The sequence below is a fragment of the Chinchilla lanigera genome, unplaced genomic scaffold (assembly GCF_000276665.1).
Source record: "Chinchilla lanigera isolate Chin_1 unplaced genomic scaffold, ChiLan1.0 scaffold00096, whole genome shotgun sequence".
NCBI classification, from domain to species: domain Eukaryota; kingdom Metazoa; phylum Chordata; class Mammalia; order Rodentia; family Chinchillidae; genus Chinchilla; species Chinchilla lanigera.
In genome coordinates, this window is record NW_004955497.1 from 7,075,416 (window position 1) to 7,096,475 (window position 21,060).

Genomic DNA, 21,060 nt, shown 5'->3' on the forward strand with positions numbered 1-21,060 from the left:
CAAGACCATGAACAAAAAGAGGGTAGTAAAGAAGCTGAAAAAAGCCAGGACCAGAAAGACGCGAACCCCAAGAAGCAGAGAAGCCATCCCTACAAGCACAGCCTGCATGCTCGGAGCTCAGTGGGCTACTCTCCTCCAGGGAAGCGGGGCACCCGGGACAAGTGCGACCCACGGCCCAGCAGGCACTGAGGCCGCGCCACACTGGGGCTGGGGTGCGTCAGCACAGAGGTGAGCAGGGAGGGAAAACCCCTGAGAGTGACTTTCTCCCAGGCCCTGTTTGTAAGGTGGCTGATGGTGACCAGCAGAATATGACCTCTCGACTCTTCACGGAAGCAAGTACAGAGAAACTTGCTCTGAAGACAAGTCTTGGCAAGTGTGTGCCCCTGCAGCAGTGTTGTATACGTCTGTGTTGTTTTTATCCTGTTTTGTTTAGAAGTTAGTTTCAGAACAAATCTGGAATTTAAAGTTTTCAAGTTGTTAAAACTGGTCCCAGTTTTCTGATGTGCTGCAATTCGGTCATTTCTCAGAATTCTCAACTAATAAAATACTTACAAATCACCTGCTTTACTTTTTTGGGAGTCAAAATCAAATTTTAGAAATGATGTTGTCAGCAGCCATATTTATGAAAAGTTGTAACTCTCTCAAGGCTGGGAACTGACCACGAAGCTCTGTGATAACTTTGCATTTGTTTTCTTAGGTGAACAAAGTAGGAAATTCTGAAAATGGCTATAGGACTTAATGCTCCAAATCAATTACTCGAAGTTTAAAAATCGGCTCTTTTGTTTCCAGTGCATTTTCAAACTTATTCCTTAGCTAGAATAATTTCTCCACATTTAATATGTTAAGATACCAGTCTTAAGTGATATTTTTAAAAGGACCCTGAAGATCTAAACTTAGCATAATTATTTTGATGCTAGACCTTATTTAGATAAAGATCTATAGTACCTACCATGTCCACTACAGTTGTTCCAGAAATCTTCCTTTTAAATAAAAGTGGCTTTGCAAGTCAGGTGTGATGGTGCACACCTGTAATCTCTGCACCCTAGAAGGCAGAGGCAGGAGGATTGCAAGTTCAAGACCTTCCTGGGCAACTTCAAGACCAAGCAAGACTCCATCTCAAAAAATTACTTATAGGTCGGGGGAGTGGGGGGATGGAGTTCGGTGGGAAGGTCCTGAGTTTAATCCCCAGTAATGTAAAAAAAAAGTGGTTTGCAATGTCTTCCCCTAATACCTGTCTTAACATACAGTAACAAATCTTTCAAACCTGTATTTGTACTTCATACTCCTGAAATGTCACCAATGATCCTCTTCCCCAGTCCACAAAAGGAAGAAGAATCTGTCTCCTTGTTCCCTTTTCTCAGTTTCCCAAAGCAGCTGAGCATATGGTTGGCCAACGCCAGATCCTTGGGATGTCATAGCCCACTTCCTGGAAGCCAAGAAAAGCTCTTTCTATGTTCTGGAACAGCCAGCTGCTGGGATCTGAGAGAAGCTATGGAAGATGGCTATAGCTCACCCTCTCTCCACACCAAGCTACTGAGCCGTACCCAAAGCACTGCACCTGCTCCCAGCCCAGACCGGGACTCCTCTTGTGACTGTGGAGACACACATCCCTTTGAGACGCACTCGTGGGGTCATTCGCTTCTTCTGACTTTATTCAAATCTAGTTGTACATCGACCCAGATTATCTGTGCTGAACTTGAAATGTTTTGTATTTAAGTGTGTATTAGAAATAGTGCAGCATGAAATTTTTTAAATTCTTGTAATAAGTAAAAATGAAGCTGAATTGTATCATTTTGTTATGTGCTCTTTATGTGTAACAAACTACAAAGCTCATTTGGCAGGCAGATTTCAAGTTCAAACCTAGTCTGGGCAACTTAGGGACTTAGTGAGACCTGTTTAAAATTTTTAAAGAATAACAAAATTAAAGGCCTACAGATGTAGCTCGGTTTGAAGGCCCCAGCACTACACACACATGCACGTATGCACACACATGCAATTGTAGTGAGTACATTTTTACACTCAAGATTAAGGGAAGCTTTTTAGCCTAACCATATTTATCTTTTGGGTGTGTGTGTGTGGCAGTGGGCAGTGAGCTCCAGGCTTTCATATTGAGCTGTACCCCCAGATCTTTTTAACATTTTTTAAAATTTTGAGACAGGGTCTTAAGTTACCCAGACAGAACTTCAACTTTTGATCCTCCTGCCTCAGCCTCTTAGTGCTGGGATTACAGGCATGAGCCACCACACCTGGCTATATTTACCTTTCTTATAGAAGTTGTATTAAAGGACAAATGGCCTACAAATCCATTTTCCCTTTAAAAAGAACTCCAGAAGGTTTTATTATCTTCAAAGCTTTCACCAAGAATGAGCATGCTTTCAGTCTACAAAATGTCAAGAGTAAATTCCCCAGTTTTATTCTATATCTCTACATTTGATGTTTGAGGAGGAACTGCTCCTGAGAAGTATACCAGCTACCTCCGACATCTGTAGTCAGCGTGGTGGCACTGCTGAGAGCTCCCATCTACCTCAGCGCTCTCATCACCAGTGTGACTATATTTAGAGATCACAAAGCCTAAGATAGAGGTCAGAGAAATTGAATCTCAGTCCTCTCTCTCTTTCTGGATATAGCTGTGGGGCCTTATCTGGGTCACTTTTCTGGACTGCATTTTCTTCAACTGCCAACTAAGATGTTTGGACTAAGTCTCTAATTTTGAATGAATAGAGAAGTATACACTGTCCTAAGCTTTAGGAACTACATTTCATGTTTCTACTAGAAAGCAACAAGACTTAAATACAGTAGAATTAAACCTAGTAGAATTGTTTTGTTTAATCTTGGTTTAGAAAACATCATCCCTAAGAAATGTGAACTAAAAGCTTTGTACCATATCCAGTCGCCCATTTGTGGCTCCTCTTTTCTGAACAGTCCATACATGAAAGGGAGGAACCAAGGAGGAAATTTTATGCTCAAGGACATTCCTTAGGTCTGGCTGGGGAAAATGACCATGGAGTTTTGAACGTCCCTGGGATTATTTTGGGGGGAGTGGAGGAGTCTTCAAATCTTCTGGGTATCATTTATCTTTCTGTAATTGGTTATTGAAATGACTCCCCATAGCACTTAACATTTTTATACTATAGTCAATTGTATATATTTCTATCACTCCTGAATGTCATACCATCCTCTTTAGACTATAGACAGTATCTGACAGGTAGACAGATACTAGACGTTATTTGAGATGAATTCCTGATAAAAGTGGAGCCTCACCCCTCCCCTAAGGAGTGTCTGGATTCTAGGATCCAGTGTAAGAGCCTCCTCTCACCAGTGAGGCCGAATCTACAAAGCCATCAGTATTCCCACCACATGATACTGGTAAGCTGTACTGAACCTATGTGGATCATAACTCTATCACCTGGGCCAAGCAAAGTCCTTTTACTTGAGTCCATGTAGTCCTCCCACACCTATGAAGAAGATGCTGTCACCTCCACCCCACGTTACAAATAAAGGAAACAGGATATTTTAAAAGTTTGCCCAAGATTACAGAGCTAGGAAGTGGGAGAAATGTCTGATCACATAGACCAACCCTCCTGGCATCCCAATCATAGACATTGAGCCTCCAGAACTATGAGAAATTTCTATTAAGCTGCTAATCTGAAACACTTTATTATGGCAGCTCAAGCAGATAATACAATATTTTTATCTAGATGTTTGTTTAAGCTGTCTCTTCTAACTTAATTACTTGGCTTTTTTTTTCTAGTTTTGATTATTCTGATTTAGAACCATATTAACAGACATAGACATAATATCAGTGTGAAAATGACATGAATCACAAATCCCTTTCCTTGCATGTTAACTATGTTTACATCTCCATGTTCCCTGTAGTCCTGTCTTGACATTATGAGGTTGGGATATTGTTTTACAGGACATCAAATCTGCTCGGAATTTATGACCAATAGGTTGTTCTTTCTCCCAAAGCCAGGATACAACAGGTCTGGAAACCAAGAGTCAGTGTGGGAAATCTCAAATTTTAGATTAGTGATTTACTTCCAAGAGCAAGGTAAAATAAATTCTTCCTAATCTCTGAGCTCTGCAGGTCTGTATTAGCCAATGGAGAAAAGTTACTCCCAGGTTTCTCACTAATGGTGCTGCTGAACTGGAAATTGGGACTAGCACATGGCGATTCCTGCATCTCCTTAGGATCACACTGTTGAAGAGAGAAGTTGACCCTTAGTATTAGAAAGAAAGTAGGGTTGGCACTCTGCCTTGGGAACTAGAGAAGCCTAATAGGAATCTTGGTCATTTCCACAATGATCATGCTGCAGTGAAAGGTCAGTGTGTGTTCTAACATGGGAGGGCATGCCATGTTTGTATGTACATAGAACATCTTGTGAAACTATGCCTACATACTGATAGCAGAGCTTGTCTCCGAGATGGATAGGGGAAGTATATTTAATACATTCTTTTTGTGTATGTATTTTTAAAGTATAAAATATATAACTTGTGTTTTTAAAAAAAAAAAATCTTGTGGGGCTAGGGATTTAGTTCAGTGGCACAGCACCTGCCTGGCAAGCTCAAGGTCGTGAGTTTGATTCCTGGTACTGGAAAAACCACCCCCCAAAAAAAACCGTTTAACATACACAATGTGTAGTGAACACATCCAGTCACCTTTCCATACCATGCTCACTTCTTTTCCCTCACACAAGTTCACAAGCCCTCAAAAGCGGTGGCAGCTACAGCAGGTTGTGAAACCCTCTCCCAGGAATACCCAGTATGCAAGAGAGGGCCTGTGGGTTGTCCCCTGAGGATGGGTCGTTGGCAAGGATCTCTGGTGATACTGGGAACAAAAGAAAGAGAGTGATGTAGAAGCAAAAACAGTGGCTTAGGAAAATAAAAACAAAATAGAGGATGGAGAAGTGAAGGAATGGTAGTAGAAGTCAGATTGGGAAGGTTATGGGAAAGAGTAAACAGGTATTTCACAAAATACACAAATGGTCAGTAAACACTGGAAAAGTGATTGGCATCATTAGTTACCAAGGAATTGCAAAATTGAAAGTGAAACAAACGTCACATGCTATGGTTTAAATATGCCCCTCAAGTTCATTCATTAGAAACTTAATCCCTACTGCAACAATGCTGAGAGGTAGAATCTTAAGGGGTGATTAGGCCATGAAGTTTGTGTCTTCCCTATCTTAGGAGTGGGTTAATTATCATGGTAGTGGGTTCCCCCCAAAAAGACCCCCTCCCCTTCCCTTCCCTCCTGCATCTCTGTTCGTAGTATCTAATGTGTGTGTATATGTATGTGCATAGGTATAGGTGTAAGTATATGTATATGTATATGCATAGGTATATGTATATGCACGCATATTTCACTTGGCCTTCAACCTTCTGCCACAGGCTTTCAGTAAGAAAGCTCTCTCCTCAGATGCTGGCAGCTCTGTCTCAGACCTCCCACCCTCAAGAACTCTAAGAAATAAGTAAGTCTGGGTTTTTAAAAAAATAAGTTACAGAGTCTCAGGTATTTTGTTATAGTGCCACAAATGGACTAAGATACTACATACCTACCAGAAGAGGTAAAATTAAAGAGAATGAAGACTAAATCTTGGTAAGGACATAGAGCAACCAGAATTACCATACAGTCATTGTTGACCAGAGCATAACATGGTACAACCACTTTAGTAGTTTCTTATAAAACCAAATATATGACTTAGCTTATGACCCAGCAATTCCAACCCTAGAGATTAATTTCACTTAAAGAGAAATTAAAGCATTTGGTCACAGTAAAACTTGTAAAAAAAACAAAAAACAACAACAAAAAAAACCCTCTAACGTTCATAATTCATAATTGCTCCAAAGTGGGAAAATTCCAGGAGTACATCAGTTGCAGAACATAACACATACGTAATGGAGACAGAATGGAGACACCATCCAGATGCCCCTTGAGATCAGTGAGGACATGCAGTGATCAGCAGGTGGCTTCTAGCTCCTAGCTCTTAGTGTTAGTCTGAGCTACTGAAAGACATGCCCTCCTGGGGGTGGCCTGCCTCTGGTGACTGAGCAAGGTGGAGGATAAGAGCACAGCTGTTTCTGCTCCATGTGAGAAATTGGTGGGCAAAAAAAATAAATAAATAAATTGAGATAAGTCGTGTACAGTTACAAAGATACTATGATGAAAGTGATCATTATGTATATTTAAAATGTATCAATAAGCTTAAGAAAAGCATGTTTTAGATAGAAAAAAGAAAAATACTGGTGAGCAGCTTCCTTCACGTTTGTCAGAGGCTCTGCCTGGCCCGCACAGCAGTTCAATTTCTTTTCCTTCCTCAGCTTCAGTCCTGCTTCTGTCTGCTTCCTTTCTTGATCCCTGGTAAACTTCTTGCACCTCCAGCTCTGGCTCCGCACCTGTTCACAGCCAGTTCAACCTGCTGCAGTTGACTCTGGGAATTTGAAAGAGTAAACAATCAAATAGGATTTGGGAGCCACCTCACTCACCTCCCACCCAGCAAAGTGGAAACCTTATCCAGCAGTGCCTGGACTGCTGAAACTTACACAGGTGGTGAATCAGCAGAGCGGACATGTGGAAGGGGCTGTACTGCAGGTATGAGGTGTCACTTGTGAGGGACTTATGGAAGGTACTTACAACAGAGGATAGAAAACAAGGTTTTACAAATGGGTCATTATGTGTTGTGGTGATAGAGACAGCTTCTATTTCCATCCCTTACCTGGCACCCTACCCTGAGCTACACCCTCAGCCCTCCAGTGCAAGCCTAATAAAAAACCTAGCAGGGGGCTGGGGATTTAGCTCAGCGGCACAGCGCCTGCCTGGCAAGTGCAAGGTCATGAGTTCAATTCCCGGTACCGAAAATAAATAAATAAATAAATAAATAAATAAAAACCCTAGCAGGTTTTTTCAAGCCCTTTCCAAAATTTACATGAAAATTCAAAGGACTGAGTGATGCAAAAACAACTTTTGAAAAGAATAGGCAGTATTAGTAAAGAGATACAATTCATTTAAAAAGAAAGAGAAATTCTGGAAAGTATAATAAAATGAAATCTTTACTAGAGGAGCTCAGCCTCTATGGAGGACAAAATTAACAAACTTGAAAACAAATTGGTAGAAATTACGCAATCCGAAGAACAGAGAGAAAAAGGAATAAGGAAAAGAAATACAGCCTCAGAGAAACATAGGATATCATTAAGCACAGCAACGTATACATAATAGGAGTGCTGGAAGGAGAGACGAGAGAGGATTTATTATACGCATGAATTAGTGTATGTAAAATTAAACAGTGACCATTCCCAATATTAGTGATGATCTAGAGCAACTGCAGTGCTCATACACTGATGATAAGGGTGTGAAATGGTACAACTATTCTGTAAAGCAGTTTGGCATGTTCATAAAAGTCAAACATGTGCTTACCATATAACTCAGCCATTCCACTCGTAGGCATTTTACCCAAGCAAAAGGGAACAGTGTATCTATGCAAATACTTATTCATAAACATTCTTGGCATCTTTACTTGTAATAGCAAAAAAGTAGGAATAAGCCAATGCCCATCAAAAAATGAGTAGGTAATCACATTATGATCTAGCTAAACAATGAAATATATTTAGCAATAATCATAATTTAATATTGACTCATAGTAATATGAATTACACAGATGAGTGTGGATAATTTTCAGAATAATTGTGCTGAGTGAAAGATGTCACACAAAAAGACTATGAAGTTTTTGCTTCTACTCATAAAATTTTAGAAAATGCAAACTTGTCTACAGTGATAACAAGCAGATCAGTGGTTCCCTGTGGGTAGAAGCTGGAGTGAATGGCAAGAAGGCATGAATAAGAGGGAATGAGGAGCCGGGCATGGTGGTACGTATCTGTAACCCTGGCACTTTGGCTGGCTAGAACAGGAGGGTCCCAAATTTCGAACCCAGCCTGGGCAACAGCAACTCAAATAAAATGAATAAAAGAGGAAGTTGAAGGTGTAGCCCAGTGCAAGGCAGCAGATTCAACCCCAAGAACCACAAAAGAAAAAAAGGAGGGAAATGATGAAAAGCCAGGGGTGATAGACATGTATGTCCATTATCTTGATTGCAGTGATGGTTTTACCAGCATACACATCAAAACTTATAAAGTTTTACATTTTAAATATGTGAAATTTTATGTCAACTCTCCCTCAACATAGTTGTTTTAAGAATTATTTCAGAGAGGGAAAAAAAGAACTAAAAAGAAATACATAGTCATCCAGCGATAGACTAATGATACCCTCCCCCAATGATATCAAAATGAATTTGTTTCCTAATAAACAGTAAATGTCATATTTAAGAAAAATGCTAACAAAAAAAAGAAAACTGCTAGCATGCTAGACCTAAGGACCTCTAGAAAATTTGCAGAGCTGGTGGTGTCCAAATTTTATAAAGGGCGAATTTCCATTCTCTGGCTCATGTGTGAGAGACATCAAGCCTCTAAGTCACCTACAGAGTCTTGTTTATGAGGATCTGCACCACCTGTCAGCATGTTATAGTAGACCAGCGTGAGTGCTATGGAACGATAGTACTATACTATAGTCTTTATAAATTTGATTGTAACAAAGAGACAAGGTATAGCCAGTAAGCAAAAACTGTTCCTGGGATCTTTGCTTAGAGGAAGTCTTAAGAAAATGATATTTTCAGGTTGATAGGTAAATGCCATCTGACAAATGGTTTCACTCCAGTGAAGAAACTGCATGTAGAAGAAAATTCACTCCAGTGAAGAAACTGCATGCAGCTTCAGTTGTAGTTATCATTTTATTAACTTTATGTTAATGCAGTCTCATTCTTTTTAGTTTTTCTTGGTGGTTCTGGGAATTGAACCCAGGATCTCATGCATGCTGAGTATGCACTCTACCTCTGAACTGCACCTCAGCCCCACTCACATTCGCTAAGTCCCATTAGTCTTTGACGCATGAGCCAAACAGGTCAGTGAAATGCACATTGGGAGGAATCGCTGCCCCTGCACCTTTCAAATCTCTGGTGGTTGCATTCATCGCTGAGATTCCACATAGGGATTCAGTATCAGTTCCTGTTTATTTTGCAAGACAAGGACATTTCTATCACAGTAATTCTGACTCTGGGCCAGAAAGCCGTGTGGAAACTGTATTAGTTTTGAGGTCTGTCTATTCCAAATATGCATTCATACACAGGATAAATAACCTTCAGACAAGTTCATGGATCCAATGGATCAGCTGTGGGAAGGACTTAGAAAAATTTAATTTTTCACTTTATCCCCATTAACCTCCTTTCTGACCAGTGAGCCTCAGTGGAATTCTGGGTCCCAGAGAATTAGTTATTCAGAACTCCTAGAAAGCCTGGATATTTCCCTTTCTCTGGAGCACAATTATTCTAATAAATGAGTGTATCTTCCTTTAAGGAAGTACTAGGAGGAAGCATCACAGTACACATTCCTTTTTCAAGAATATCTGATCTTTTTTAGGGTCATGTTTAGTGAATAATATTTTTTTTTTTTTGGTACTGGGAATTGAACTCATGACCTCGCACTTCCCAGGCAGGGATTGTGCCACAGAGCTATAACCCCAGCCCCTTGAATAATAATTTACATACAATAAAAGTCACTTTTCAATGTTTACAGCAGAGGCTAGGGGACAGATAGCTCAGTGGCAGAGTACTTGCCTAGCATGGGCAAGACCCAGAGTTTGATATCCAGCACCACCAACACTAATACAGAATACAGCATTCAGTATAGTTTACCAAGCTTGGACAAATGTATACAACCAAGTAACAACCACAAGGACTGAGAGCCACCAGGAGTTTTGGTATCAGCTTACAAATGCCTCCCCAATTTTGCATAATAAAGCAATGCTCCAAAAATTAACATTAAAACTGTAAACCAGAAAAAGCAGGATACTTTTAGCCTATGAGACATAAAGACTTTGGTTATAAAACTTTAGTATTAAACACAATATGAACCTGTGTAGATTTATCCAGACTAACAGAACAGAACAGAACAGAACAGAACAGGACAGGTAGTGTTTGCCTGGCTTGCCCTAGGTTTGATTATCAGCACTGGCAGAAAAAAAACAAGGGGAAAGTGTATGTATTAGTTATATCTATATTACAACAAAATACCCGAGAGAGCTAGCTTAATAGAGAGAAAAGCTTTACTTAACTCACAATTTTGGAGGCTCAAAGTCCAAACAGGATGGTGTAGGCTCTGGCAAGGGCTGCGTGACAAATGATGGAATGCTTGCAGGAGGACGCGTCACACCTCACATCAGAAAGCAGAGGAGGGAATGGCCAGACTTGCTCCTCTTCATAACTACCCTCTTGCAAGAACTACCAAAGAGTTGCATGAGAACATCCTTTATCACTGCTGGTGGCCTGCCCCCTGGGACCCAGTGACCTCCCACTCAGTCTCCTAAGGTTTTCTCCACCTTCTGACGCCACCATCCTGGGAACTAAGTCTTTGACACATAGACATTTGGACAATATCCAGACCAGAGCAGGAAGAGTAACTCAATTAGTGGTATTGAAATAACTGATCCTTAGGTCTCCCGTAACATACCAAAATATATTCCAAGTGGGTTAAAATTTAAATAGGAAAAACCAACCTTTAAAACCTTTAAAAGAAGATATAGCCTAAGAGTAAAGAAAGATGACCATTTTTTTTAAAAAGAGGACCAGAATATTTATACATTTGAATAAATTATAATTCAAAATGTTTACATAACAAAAAGCATCATACACAAAATTTAAAGAGAAATCTCTACATACACTTATGAGAAAATGCAACGATGTGTTTTTCCTGATTCTTCTGGGTAAGTGTGATTAAAAATCACAGACATTAAATATGGAACAAGTGTAACAGCACTGCCAAAGGTAGGGAAAAAGACAGACTTGCTCAGAACCTCAGAACCCAAGGAACCTGACAGTGACTTTCCTGTCTTTTCTTCTGCCTTCCATACTCCATGTTTGGACTAGGAAAAGCCAGCAAATAGGAAAACCAATAGGTGCAGCTCCAAATGCATCCCAAGCCTGTTCTCCCCAGCTGAAGAACCAGAAAGAAGCAATACTTTCTGGTACAATAACTGCTCACTTCTATCTATGCACCATAGTAAAAACTATGGATCTGGCCCATCAGGGCCAGAATGGGCTGAGTGGAAAGCCTGGACTTTCATCCCTGCTGGGCTGTAGTAGGCCCCCCAGGGTCCCCACTGGGGTGATGTCAGAGAAGACCAAGTAAAGGTCCAGGACTTTCATGCCCACTGATAGTGATGAGCCCTGAACCCCTCTCCCTACTCCTAGTGAAATCATTAAAGACCACGCAGGAAGTCTAGACTTCCACCTCAACCTGGCGGTGAGGAAGTAGCTCTTCTCCCTACCAAGATGGTGCCTGGTGAGGAAGCTACAGCTCTCCCCTCGCCCATGCAGCAGCAACACTGGGAGTGGAGGGAAGCTGAGCGAGGAACCTGGACTCCTAGCCTACCTTAGAGGAGGGAAGCAGAGGAAGCTCCCTTTCTGCACTTTTGGAGTGGTGTGAGATGAAGACCACTAAATGTAGAAATTTTATTAAGTTCCAGAGCTTCATAAAGTCATATTTCAAATTTCAAGGTGTCAGTAAGTATGATCAGTTCCTCATTTTACCAAGAACAAGGGCAATCTCAAATGGAATGTAAAAAAAAAAACAACAACAACAACAACAAATAGATGTCAACATGAAAATAATGTGCATTTGAAGAATCTTACAAAGAGTTTTAAACAGCCATCAAAAAAGACCTCCACAATTACAAACACCTTTAACACAAATGAAAAGCTAGACTGTCTCAGAAAAGAAATAGAAGATATAAATAAGAATCAAATGGAAATTTTAGAAGTGACTAGTATAATAACAAATAAAAAACTCAATGGATGAACTTGACACCAGAATGAAGGAACCATGAAAGATTCAGTGAACTGGGAGATAAAACAATGCAAACTACCCAATCTGAATAATAGAGAAAAACACTGTGAAGATAAACAGAGCCTGAGCTACTTGTAGGACTACAAAAAAAAAAAAAAAAAAAAAAAAAACACACTTGCTATTTCCCTGAAAATGTCCTTGTGGGATGGAGGGCATTAGGGCAGGGCTCTAAGAGTACGAAGCAAGTGCTCTACTACTGAGCTGCACCCCAGGTCCCCTTAAACTGGAGTATTTAAACCATTCATAGTTAGAACAATTATTGTTAAGGTTGTATTAATATTTACCATATTTTCACAGTTTTTACTCATCATGTTTTTCCTTCCATTTTCCACACTTTCTACTTTTTCTAGTTTCAACTGAAAACTTTCTGTGATGCTTCTCTTTTCTCCTCTCTCAGCACATTAATTATACTTCCTTCTTAAAGGTGAAACAAGTATCTTAAAGTACCCTGAACTCCTTACTCTTGCATTCCCTACTGCACTGTTGTCCCTCATGTTACTTACCCAAACATTTGTTCACAGAATATATTGTTGCTATTATTATTTTGATGTATTAGGACAATTAAGAAAATTAAAAGACTTTACCTGGTTTATTCCTTCACTAACACTAGTCTTGTTAAAAGACACTTTCTTTAAAGACCTTCTTTTGGTGTGTCTTTAAAGGCAAACAAATGTCCTCAATTTGTTTGTCTAAGAAAGTATTTCTCAAAAAAAAAGTATTTCTCTTCCATTTTTGAAAAATAACTTTGCTGGATACAGAACTCCAGTTGGTGTATTTTGTTTTTTGTGTTTTCTTTCAACACTTTAAATAACTCATTCCACTCTCTCCTAGATTGCATTGTTGATGAAGAGGAATCCAGTATAATTCTAGTCCTTGCTCTTCTAGACAAGAACTTTTATTTTTCTGTTTTCTTTAAAATTTTTTCATTTTTTATTTTTTTTAGTATCAGGAATCGAACTCAGGACCTGTGCCACTGAGCTACATCCCTGGCCCATCTCTTTCTGTTTTTTCTTTGTTACATTTTTTCTTTCTTTATTCTTTTGGTTTTAGTACTGGGGATTAAACCCAAGGCCTTCACACTGAGTGACATTCCCAGCCCATTTCCTACTTTGAGACAGGGTCTCACTAAGTTGCCTGGCCAGGGCTTGGCTTTGCAATCTTCCTGCCTCAGCCTCCAGTATACCAGGATAACAGGTATGCACCAACACACCTGGCTATTTTTGTCTGGTTTTGTTCAGTTTTCTCTTCATCTTTAATTCTCTGTAGTTTCACTATGAGATGCTTAGGTGTAGATTTTTTTTTTTAATCCCACTTGGTGTCTGTCCTCTGATCTGTGGTTTGGTGACTACCATAAATTTTGGAAAATTCTGCCATTATTGGTACAAATATTTCTTCTGTTCCTCTTTTTCTATTTTGTTTCCCGACATGGATGCTGAGAAACAAATCTTTCTTATTTGTGGTTACTTTAAATCACTAGTCTGGTCATTACAACATCGCTGCCCTCTCTGAGTCTAGATTCTAATACTTGCTATCCCTTCACTGTGTGCCTTTTGTTTTCCAGCACGCTTTATGTTTTCTCTTGCAAACCAGGCCAATGTACTGGCTAAAATGAACTGAGGCAAATCAATATACAATTAGCATGAGGTTTTATGTTTGCCTAGGTTTTGTTTAGTTTTTGCTGTAGCTGTGTCAGAAGCTACAGTTTCCCCTGGCACTGTGCTTTTATTTTAAATCTTCTGTGCTGTCCTTGCCTTCCTGTGGAGACTTCCGCAGCAATCCCTGAGATGTTCAGTTCCTTCAGACTTGTCTGAGCGCGTGCGGCAGCCCTGCCGACGTGGTGGTAAGGGACGCTTGTGGATCGAGCAGTGTTCTGTTAGACCTATGATTTGGCCTCAGTCTTTAGTGAGCCTGTTTCCCTAGCCCGTGCCCTTCACAAGTCTATTGCGGAGGACAGTTTTGTTTTATTTTGTTTTGTTTTCCTCTGCTAGGTCAGACAGGAAGGGTGGAGGGACTAGGACACTGCCCCACAAGCCAGAGCAAAGAGGAGGTGGATACAGGGTGGTTAGGTAAAATTCCATGTGATTTGCCTCTGGTAAAGTAGTTTTCCTCAAGAGAACCTTGTTAAGATGAACAGAATGCCCGGAGCATATGTCAAAGCAGCTTCTTTTCCTCTTTCCCTTCTAGGAGGGTGCTTTTTTCTCTGATCTTCACTGTGAGAACCTGATAGGAATCCTGATAGTAAAAACCCTCAAAATTGTGAAGGACCCACTAAGACTGGGCCCTTTGGAGTTTTTAAGTATCAGGTTTGCCCACATGAAGACTCCAGCAGTTTGCCAAATATTGTTTAAGTGAAATTGCACTGTGATCCAACATCCCACTTCTACGGTCTATATACGAAAGGGCTCAAAGGAGAATCTCAGAGACATTTGCACACCCATGTTTCCCACAATATTATTCACAAAACTCACGAGGAAGAAGCAACTCAAAGGTCCACTGACAGACTAATGGGTAAAGAAAATGTTGTATATACATACAATGGAATATTATGGAGCCTTAAAAGATGGAAAAAATCCTGTCACATACATGAACCTCAAGATCATTGTACTAAGCAAAATAATATAGTCACCAGGAAACAAAGCATTGTATCATTCTACTCATATAGAAAGTATCTGTTATGGTTTATGTCTGTGTGTCCCCCCAAAGCCTCATGCGGTCACGGGGCAGGCTTTTAAAGTTTGATTAAGGATGTGAGAGCTGCACCCGCCCTGGGGTGGATAGTTTGCATATGTAAGGGAGAGGAAAAGGGTGCTTGAGGCAAGTCCTCCTCCGCCATTCCGCCCTGGTGTGTGCTTGCAGCTTAGCTGTGTTCTGCCGCCCTGAGCTGTAGCTCTTTGCCATGTGCCACTCTGCCTTATAATCTGCCAAGTACGGACTGAAACTTCCATGAACTGTAAGGGAAATAAACCTTTCCTTCCTTAATTTTGGGCTTCAGGTATTTTGTCCTAGCAGCGAGAAAAAAGTAACCAAGACAGTATCTAATGTGAAAGTGGAAACAGAAAGTAGAAAGATGGCCGCCAAGGGCTGCAGAGCAGGATGAGGGGGAATTAAAGTTTAGTGGTGTAAAGTTTTAGTGTTGCAAGAGGAGAAGTTCTAGAAATTTAGTGCATAATAATCTGAATACACCTAACACTATGGCACTGAACATTTAAAAATACAGTTGTGCCTCGGTTCCCAAACTTAATTCTCTCCATGATTCTGGTTGCAAATCGAACTGGACAAGAACTGAATCAAACTTCCCCACAAGGTGAACACTGAACCTAGCCATTGAATTTGACTCGGTTCTTGTCCAATTTGGTTTGTGACCAGAATCATGGAAAACATTAAGTTCCTGAAGCGAGGCACCACTGTAATTAAGATGGTGAATTTAATGTGTATTTTTACTAAAATGAAAATGGAAAGTCTGTTAAGATTTGAATGGAGATGTTTTGAATCTTCTTTTATATTTTAGTGAGAGAGTGTGGACATCCTAGCACTACTGAGTATTGAGGTCCATGAATAATGGTATATTTCTCCACTTACTTAGGATTTCTTTATTCTTTCAGAATGGTTTTATAGTCTTCAATGAAAGACACTTTTAATATTTTATCAGATTTTCTGTAACTATTCATTTTTTATGTTATTTTAAATAACAGCTTTCAAGATTCCAATTTCTGAGTAATTACTTCTAGAATATAAAAGTACAATTGAGGCTGGGTGTGGTGGCGCACGCCTGTAATCTCAGCACTCGGGAGGCCAAGGCAGGAGGATCCCTGCGAGTTTGAGGCCAGCCTGGGCTATGGGCCCGCCTGAACTGCAGAGCAAGACCTTGTCTTAAAAAAAGACAAAAAAAAGTACAGTTCACTTTTGTACACTGATTTCGTATTCATGCAACCTTACTAAACTCACATCCTAGTTCTAGTAGATATTTTTCCATGGATTCCACAGGATTTTCACTGTACATGATCATGTCATCTACAAATAAAGACAGTTTTAGTTCTTTCTTTCCAATCTAAATTTTGTTTTGGTTTTTTCTTTTTTTTGGTTCTTTTGGTTTTTGGTTTTTTTTTTCTTTGCCTTCTTGCACTGGCTAAAACCTCCAGTGTAATGTTGAACAGAAAGAATGAAAATAGAAATTCTCTTCCTGTTCTTAAACTTAGTATTCACTATTTCACTAGAAAGGACAGTGTCAGCTGTAAGCTTTTTTTACAGGTGCTCTTTTTTCTTTCTCTCTTTTCCTTTTCTTTTTTCTCCCCAGTTTGGGAATCTCTTTTCTATTCATAGGCTCTGGGAACTTTTGGTTCTGGTAATGGGGATTGAACCTAGGGCCTTTGCAATGAGCTATATCCTAGCCATCTTTAAATTTTTTGTTTTGAGACAGGCCTCACTAAATCACTCAGTTGCCCAGGCTGGGTTCAAACTTGCTATCTTTCTGCCTCAGCCTCCCAGAGTTTTAAAAATCTGGAATGGATGTTAGATTTTGTCAAGTGTTTTTCTGCATTTATTGAGATAGTTATGTGTTTTGTTAATACGGTAAATTATATGTATCTATTGTTAAATTCTTGGTATATGCTTCACTTGATCTTGATATTTTAAATTTATTATATTAATCCTTATTGGTATTGATTTGTTAAAATTTTGTTGAGAAATTTTTACCCATGTTCATGGGACATCTTAGCTTAAAGTTTACTTTTCCTATTGTGTTTTTTTCTAGCTTTGATGATAAGGTCTTATGAGCACAGAATGAGGACAGTAGTCCTCTTTTTTCAGTTTTCTGGAAGAATCTATACAGAATTCAGTGTTATTTCTTCTTTAAATTCATCAATGAAGGAATTTCAGCTGGGAGTTTTTCTCAGGGGGCAGTTCTTAACTAAGTGCTCAATTACTAGATATAGAGATATTCAGATCATCACTTTCTTCTTGAGTAAGCTTTGCTGATTCTTCAATTTACTGGCCTAAAGTTGCCTATTATTGTTTCCTGATTATACTTTTAATATCTGTGCAATCTGTGGTGATTTTACTTTTCTTTCCTGATACTGACAAATTTTGTATCCTCTCTATTTTTCCTCGTTAGGCTGGGCTAGAACTGCTTCAATTTTATGGTCCTTATAAAAAACAAGCACATCACTCCAATCCCTGCTTCCATCATCCCACTGCCTTCTCTTTTTCTATGGTTAGATCTCCTACTTTCTCTCTTATAAGGATACTTATGATTATGTTTAAGGCTCACCTGGATAATCCAGGCTAACTCCCCCTATCCTTAACATAATCACATCTACGAAAGCCCATATAGGATAAAATTCACAGGTTCCAAGGATTGGTACCTGGATATCTTTGACGGGCACTATTTGCCCTACCACAATGCTTTTTAACAGTTGCAATAATATTGTATTTGGAATTTTATATCTTGACTTTTTCATTTATCATAGTTTATTAGCAATGATTTGTCCACCATGAATGGGCTCCAGAATGATAGAAAAGGTTTATGCTCTAAAGAGAGAAAGAAAAACAGAGAGAGAGGGAGAAAGAGGGAGAGAGAGAGAGAAGGAGAAAGAGAGTGCCAGTCCAGTAGACGATGTAGGTAGGAACCCTCAACAGGATTATGAAAACATGGGAATCCTATGAACGGAAGCCATATACTCAAGCTGCAGATAATCATTCCCTAGACCAGTGGGATCCAAAGCGAAGGGAAAGAACAAGGAATACAAACTACTGCACTGCATTGCATTGATGTGCTAACAAACATTTCCCGGGCATCTACTATGTACATGGTATAGGGTGTAGATTTAGGAGTGAGCAGGAGGGAGGAAAAGAGGGAAACGAACATGGGTAACACCAGGTCCCCGTCCTCACACCCTGAATTCTAGGAGGCAAGCTAGGAGATGGCTAATGAAGTAGAACAAGTTCAGTACTAGGAAACAGGTTTTCAAGTACAGAAGAGGAAAGAACCACAACCAGCTGGGTAGTAGGAAAAGTCTCGTGAAAGAAAGTGATATTGGATATGGGGTTTAAATTAAAACTTTTGCAAATGTTTATTATGGAACCCTTAAGGAAAGGTTGATCATAAATCCTACCACACTGAACTGTAAGAATCTGAAATTCAGAGCCTGTCCTGATAATGCCATTAGAAGAGGAATGCCAACATGATATGCTCAGTGGAACGAACCTTGAAGGGTCATTTCACAGCCCGCCACATCAGCAACATCAGAAATTCCTCAGGAAAAAGGGAAAGGCAAGCTTATAGGACCCTGGCAAGATTGGAGGAAAATGATAGGTGTGGTTTTTCAGTGGGATCCCCCTGGCCCAGCCAGAACTGTGTTTCCCAGAATTCCTCTCCTGTATAGACCCCAAAATGAGTTGGTCAAAGGGAAAAGCTGGCGTGCCTTGAAAGGCAAATGGTGAGCCGAGGGTTGGTGCAATGCTCATGCACAGGTCACCGGCCACCTTGTGGTCATGTGACAGCGGCTGGGATTCCGCCAGCTTCCCCTGACCGTTTCCTTCAGCCTGGGGCCAGCACAGGTGCAGCTCAGTAAGGGGAATTCTAGCGTTAGTCAGTTGACCCAGCCATCAAGGTTAGCGGCAGCGCCGGACACAGGTTCCAGCTCGACCTTCTGGGTTGCGGTTTATCCCTGCATGTTCTAGTTTATCTTATTTATCCAGCATTTTTCCTGACTGCTGGTCTGGCTGACCAACAGCAGCTTCATGCCCTCGCTCCACAGGGGCACTGTCTCACCTCAGCATTCACTCCCTTCCATCATCAAGGATGTCTCTTATTCCGTATCACTCCCTGTGGCCCCACTAACGTGATGGACCAGCGGTGACACAAAGTGGCCTGCTGCAGTGACCCTGTTCCATTAGTGATGGGGAAAACGGCTTTTCCATTACTCTGGAAAAGGAGAGTCCAAGGGACTGCTCACTTTGACAATATTTATACAGCAAGCAGCAAACATGTGTATCTTCTTATTGTGGAGATGCAAATGTCAGCCACTTGCTATCCTCTCCAAGTAAGTCCTGAGGACTTCAGACCGTGAAGTCCAACATATGTCTCTTGATAAACACGGCCACTAGATTTTTAAAAAAATATTGTGTAAAAACTTTTAAAAGTTTTAGATTTAAAAGAAGTCAGCTCACACTCCAAGTCTAGCTTTGCTTTTCACCTCACAATATTTTTATGTAGCTAAATCCCTTTTCCTCCTCTTTAAAAAGCCACTTGAAAAATCCCATTTGACAAGGGATATTATTACAGTTTGTAATACCCAACACTAGAGCAAGACTTTTTCCACCTCTTTTGTAAAATCAATTTGAGTTATTTACAATGAACTTAAAAACCATGAACTTTAATGGAAAAGCTTGACAGGTTTGATGTATGACAGACTGAAGTTTCAAAAAAAAGTAATTTTTTTTCCTCTTGGCTGTGGAATAAAAACATGGATCGAGCTACTCAAATCACTTCTCAGAGAGAAGTGTGATAGAGTTGCCCGTGATTATAAAATTTCTACAGAAAACTAGCTAACAAAAGAGATGTAAATGTTTTTCCATCAGTGGAATAATGTAGCAGGAGGGGGTGGCATTTCTTCCAACAAACAGAATTGGGGGTTTTTGTGTGTGTTTGTCTGCATGCTAGTTTCCAATTGCATTGCTTGTTTTATTCATTCAGGGTAGCTCTTAATAATCACTTTTTCAGGAGAGCCATAAATGCACAAGATATAGGACGTCCTTGCAGGTGAGTGTGGATTCTGGCTATGGGTGGCCCAACAATATAGAACTTCTACACATTACCTGCAAGTCCTCTGCGGCATTTGCATTCCAGCTCCTTTTCTGGCTAATGCCTTCACACTGGTTGTAAGCAGCTTCTCAAACTTAATGTTCAGCTGGGTGTTTACTTTGACCCCAGAGTGCTGATTTAGAAGGGACTCCTCTTTTCAAAGGAAATCCATCTACTCTTACCATGTCCAAAGGCAAAAGAGAATAATTGTGTCGTGGCACCCAGCCCCACATGTTTAGAGCTTTAAAATGATCCCAAAATTACTTTTCCCTTTCATTTATTTTCCTCTTAAATCCTGTTTTACAGTAATCATTCAAATAACTTCACTGCGTGGTCAGCCAAATAACAGCTTGAGAGGCTATTTCCAATAGGAGAGACTAAACAAGCACTTCTCAGTAGAAAACCCTTAAAAGGTATTTGTTTAATAGATGAGAAAGGTCTGGAATATGAATGAAAATGTGACCAGAGTACAATCACATTTTTCTAAAACACTTTTGTGCAAAAAAATGTAGATTTGATTCATTGTTCGTAACTTTCTTTTAGATTGTATTTCTAATTGTTTCTCTGCATGAAATAAGGAATCAAAGAGCAGGGCAAGGTTTTGAATATAAATATCTTTAAAATTATTAATGAGGGGATAAAGGTGTTGCTCAGCAGTAGAGTGCTAATCTGCCACACACAGGGACCTAGTTTCAGCCCCAGCACTGCAAAAAAAATAAGTAAATAAATTTGCATATTATTTCAGGGTAGTTAACAAGGTCTAACTAGATCCATCTTCAGTTTAAAAACATATTAGATATTATTAATAATATTTACTTAATGACTATTTATTTATTTATTTATTTTTGTTTGTTTGTTTGTTTGTTTCCAGTACCGGGAATCAAACTCACAATGTCATGCTTGCCAGGCAAGCACTGTGCCACTGAGCTAAATCCGCAGCCCTGGCTATTTATTTAAGTATTGAACTCAGGGTCCTGAGCATGCTGGCAAGCACTCTACTATTGACCTACCTCCCCAGCCCTTTTAAAGAATTTTCTTTTGCAACATGGCTAAATTGCCCAGGCTGACCTTGAACTTTCAATCCTCCTGCTTCATCCACCCTGCCAAAGCTGGGACTACAGGTGTGTGCAATACACCTGGCAAATCAGTGACTTCACAGTATAAATGTAGAATAAATTACTTAGTTGGGAGAAACTCTACACTGTGGGTTTTATCCCTTTTATAAAGCCTTTGACTCTTATAGAGTTCATCCACTGACTGATTTTAATATTTAAGCTACAGAGAGAATTAAAACTTGGATCACTCCAAATTAG